Consider the following 5,466-nt stretch of genomic DNA (forward strand, 5'->3'; position numbering starts at 1 on the left):
CTGGTGACCATGGGCCTTGTGCCTGAACTTCCTAGTTGTCTAGAGGAAAGTAGTGATGACCCAAGGCAGCAGCAGGGAGCCCCATAAAGTGATCTTGCTTCCCACTGCTGATATTCTGTGGATTCTTTTGTATCCTCAACTTAACTGGTGTGCCCCATGCTCTCTATTCCCATGTGCTGAATCATCTGCTTACTTGCTGGTAGTGTTTTAAGGCATCTTCTGGAACCACAGGAAATCTTTCTGCCACTGAACTCACACTGCCACTCCACTCATGGTGACTTAGGAATATGACCACTACAAGGTTGCATGTCTGCTTACTTACTAATATTTACTTGCCAGTTGCATGAGATTTGCTGGACAGATAATGAGTTCTGATTGGTCAACATGCAGTAGGTCAACAGGAACAAAAGTTTTACAGGTACAAATGATCAACAGTGCAAAAGGTTGACAAAGTTAAAAGTTGACAGGTTCAAATTGTCAACACAAAATGGTTTACACTTTATTTGTTAACCAAAATCCTCACCTTAAATATCCCCCTAGATCCTAACCATAAGCCTCCCCTAGATACCTAACCCTAAGCCTCTCCCTAGTGCCTAAACTTAGCCCTAACCAATCCCTAATTCTTCCCTAGTGCCTAACCTTAACCTTCCCCATTTGCAGCTTATCCCTAACCCTCCCCCATACGCCTAACCCTACACTTCACCCTTAACTTAACAATGTTGAAAAACTGTAAAAAAAAGTTGACCATTTTGTGTATAGACCATTTGAACTCATTAGCATTTGTTTTGCACTGGTCCTGGGACTACAGCAATACCAGGTCAATGTGTGGAGTGGAGAAAGCTCTTCTTCCATCTCTATCTTGTAAAAATTAATTTAATATATGACCTCCAGATAGGAAAAGATACTACACTTGATCTTAGCCAAAAGGTAGAAAAGTGGTAACCTGTCTGCATTTTAACCCTGTCATCTTTTTTTTTATTGTCAACCATTTGTCACTGTCAACCTTTTGTCCCTGTTGACCTATTGGACGTTGACCATCTGGTGTCGACCAACTGATTGTCAGCTTATTCATTGTCAATCTTCTATCCATATACCAATGCTAACATAGCTATCATGGCTTCAGTGATCTGCTTTGCAGTGATTGGCTATTTTCATACTTGTTTGCTTTTTCAAATGATTGTTTCACAGTCAATTGTTATGTTAAAACAGTCTTCTTGGTCCCAATATGTGATGAAAATTCACCCCAAGTAGGAGCAATGGCAGCCCTAGCATGCAAGGATTATTCTTGGGAATCCTAGGTAGGGAAGGAATCAGTTAGTCTTTGTGAATTTAATGAATTAGGTATTGGTGGATGAGACTGCATGTGCTGGGATCTATCTATGCTGCTGGTAACTTACACATATGAGGTGGATTTGTTTTGTCTTAAGCCAAAGCATGAAAATATCCTTCTATTTATCACATCTAGAACTGCTGTCATTGTTGGCTGACTGTTTTTGACACAAACTATATATTCCTCCTGAATTTTATCAACTTCTTCTTGTCCAACACATACATCATTAACTTCCTCATTAGTGTCTGATACACAAATATCTCCCTTATCTTGATGCACTTCCACAGTAGCATCCTCAAATTATAAGCCATCATAATTGCTTATACTACTACTACTCAACCTCACATTTGCAGAGGGTTCTGAAATGGTGGAAGGAGGCTTCTCTATGATTACAGTGTCAGAAATGTGAGATACACATAATGTAGCACTTGTGGACACCCTTAGACTCTCCATATGGATCTGTGAAGTTTGTGAACATACAGTTTGTTCTCCAGCCTTAGTGTTCTTTATGTGCCCTTATGTGCCTGTTTAAAAAGTGACCCCTCTAGACTAAGAGTGAGATGTTGTTGCATGTGAGGTTACAGAAGATGCCTGACTGTCTTTGGCTTCAGCTTCCACTATAGGCATTCGAGGCATGAAAAGGAAGTAGCAGGACCACTACTAGCAAAGAAAGGTCATGGCCTAATTAATTTCTAATAGTTAGAGGTGATGTTTTCTCTAAGTTTGTGAAATACTGTTTAGATTTGTGCTCTTTATCCCTTCTTTCCCTCCTTTAGTAGATGTTGAAGAAGTACTATGACTGGCAGCATTAGTTCCGGGGTGCTCCTGCTCTTCTATCGACTTAACCATGATTTTTGTATTACACCAGAATAGGAGATTTTTATGACACTTATGATTTTTGACGTGAAAATGATGGATGCACAACAAAAACACATTAAGTATTGTAATATATGCTGCATCTCAAAAACACAATTTGCAATCTTTTTAATTTTTGTAAGATAAGGCAACTTTTTTAAACACCAAGAACAGAAAATATTCCCTCCCTTTTGAGCTCACACCTGTTTAAAGGTGAGGGTAGGTCTCAAAACACATCTCTGCACTGGCCTTGGCTCATTGATTTATTGGATCTATGTTATATGTTTTACTTTTTTTATGTGAACCAGAACATTTAAATGTTGAACCTATGTTTTTACCAAAAATAAACTTATGGTATCTTTTTAATTGGCCATTCTGGCCTTCTGTTGGGTGATTTTTTTTGGTGGAGGGTATAGCCACAGGACCCCTCATGGTCTAATGTCATACAGCCTAAAATAAGAATACCCAATTTAACTCAAACTGGTTTAATTTTTTGCACATAGAGCACTTAGGAATTTTTTATGTGTTATATATATATATATATATATATATATATATATATATATATATATACTGCACTGCAGATAGTTTTTTGGAAAAAAGTACAAGTTCATTTTTTAACAAACATTTAAGAGTTTATTTTTGAAGAACCACATACAGTGGCTTGTTTGCAGTTTGCAATGTGTTTCTGACAAACACACATACATAGGGACAAAGATGCATGTAATCACTCTTCCAATCCACCCCATCTACCTACTATAAGTCTCTCTGCCCTAATGGCACCCTGATGGCATCCTAATGACATTTTTTAAACACAGACCACAGTACCACACACTCTCCCTCAACTCTCCTATGTGAAATGGCAGATGGTCATAAGGGAGGCATTCATATGCAGTCCAAAACATGTGAGATCTGACATTTCTGAGAAAATTACATTTTGCATCATTGTGGATATGGCGGGAAGACCTGAGCCGGGACACAAATTCACTTTGATACCCTAAGTTCCAATGTTTTTGGTTTTCAGAAAAATCAAACCATTCATCTCTAGTTTGAACACTCCTTTCTTCTCTTTCTGTCTTTCAGTTAAAACATGAATGTGTGTGTATGCCCATTTACTTTTTTTAATATATCTTTATTTATAATACTATTTGGTATAAAATACAGCACAAAAACTATCTAGCACATAGTATGTACAAATAATTACAAACCAAATAATAATTCCAAAATATAGCATATACATCATTGTTAATACACAACTGCTAGTTTTTAATTTTTAACAAAAAAAAGAAGAAAAGTCCAAAGAGGAAAGAAAAGAAGAAAAACAAAAAGGGGTAAGGGAGGCAACCTGCGGTATAGTACACCACCCAGGAAAAAACAGCTTCATTCCATTCCAGGCAGTTGTCTATGGAATGCAGAAAACCAAGGGTCCCAGGTAGTATGGAACTTTATCACAGTATCATGGAGTAGCACAGTAATATATTCCATGGAGGCTAAATGCCATATTTTATTCAATAGCACGGTCATTGCTGAAGCCTCAATTTGCTTCCAGTTTGTAACAATCAATGGTTTGGCTACATTATAAATATGGCCACAGAGTTTGTTTTGAGGTTTAGAAAGGTATCTAGTAGGTTTGCATAGAAGCATATATAGAGGGTCTCTAGGGGGGAAACACTAAGCAACCTGGACAACAAAGATGTGATTTCACCCCAATATTTTGATAACAAAGGGCAGACCCACCACTAATAAAAATAGTAACCAATTTGGCCGCACTGCCTCCAAACAGAGGACCTAAGACCCTGGGAAAATCTGATGCAGTTTTGCAGGAACCATGTACTATCAAAAATACACTTTGAAGGAGATTTCTTTAATATTGGCATTAATGGAGGACTTAGCCACCCATTGCCGGATGTCTACCCATTTATTGTCCTCCAAACTAATCCCCAAATCATGTTCCCAGGTTTGCTCAAAGGGTTCCCTAAATTCAGGGGATTAGGGGTTAACAATGAGTACAAGATTGATATGGATCCCTTGCAACCCGGGTTGTAAATACATATACTCTCAAATGCAGTAGGTGGTCAGGTTTTGTGGGGTTTGCTTAGTGAGAAAATAAAACTACAAATTTGTAAATATGCAAACTGGTAGTAAGAAGACATACCATGTTTTTCACATAAATCTGCAAAATTTGGGGGGGCAAAATCTCCCTGAATATGCATAATTCTAGTAATCCCAGCCGATATCCAGGGTTGCTTATAAGAGTGCATGTTCCCCAGTGGGAAATGAGGATGGTGCCATAAATGGGTCAGGGGGTTTGGTAGGGTTCCACTTTTAAACATTTATTTAGTTTGTCCCATACTTGCAGGACAGCCCTTACGCAGGGAACTTCCCGAACCGAGGCAGATCTCATATTAGGAGGCAGCCATGGAAGAAACTAGTTAAGTGGATGACCACAAAATAATTTTCAAGTAATACCCATTTCGTACTCCCCTCCTCTGAGTGCCATGATGTGATATGACTCATTTGTATTGCAGAATAATATCTATCAAAAATGGGAAGCCCCAGACGACCATAAATCACTGATTTAGCCAAACAGGCTAAACACAAAGGAGCCACATACTGATTGAACCTCACGAAGATGAGAGGCCAGGACCACAATTGGGAATGTTTGGAAAAGGTATAATAACCTGTGGATAATATTTTTCTTAATGGTGTTAACATGACCTGACCACCAAATGCATAGGGGAGCCCATCTGGAATATCCTTTTTGATCAATTGAAGTAGAGGAATATAATTAGCCTGAAATAGGTGTTTGTACATCTTAATAATAGTAATCCCTAAGTATTTAAAGGATTTAGGTAACCAGGTGTATTCAAAATTGATCTCTAGCAGCTTCTGTATGGGAGGAGGGAGGTGGATAGCCAAAGCCTCCAATTTAGTGCTATTTACTTTATGCCCTGAACAATAACTGTAAGTGCTTAATTCAGCCTATAAATTAGGTAGATGTCATGGTTAGTAAAGGATCATCTGAGAACAGAGATATATTGTATTGCGATCCTTGTACTGACACACCCTTGATATCAGGATTGTCACAACTTTTGGCTGCAAGAGGTTCTATGCTTAAGGCATAAAGCAAAGGCGAAAGAGAACATCCTTGTCTCATACCATTACCAAAGTAAAAAATGTGGAAGAAAGGCCACTAGTCGAAACTATGGCCGATGGACTATGGTATAGAGCAGGGATGGGGAACCTCAGGACCGGGGGCCATACAAGGCCCATGGAATCAT

At 38.6% G+C, this 5,466-nt stretch overlaps 1 pseudogene; it reads right to left on the bottom strand.

Annotated features, from left to right (window-relative positions):
* Positions 1-780: 780 nt before the first annotated feature.
* Positions 781-940, bottom strand: LOC148532129 (U2 spliceosomal RNA; annotated as a pseudogene).
* Between the last annotated feature and the right edge of the window lie 4,526 nt (positions 941-5,466).

This window comes from Taudactylus pleione, unplaced genomic scaffold (genome assembly GCF_031769625.1).
Source record: "Taudactylus pleione unplaced genomic scaffold, aTauple2 ptg000083l, whole genome shotgun sequence".
NCBI lineage: Eukaryota > Metazoa > Chordata > Amphibia > Anura > Myobatrachidae > Taudactylus > Taudactylus pleione.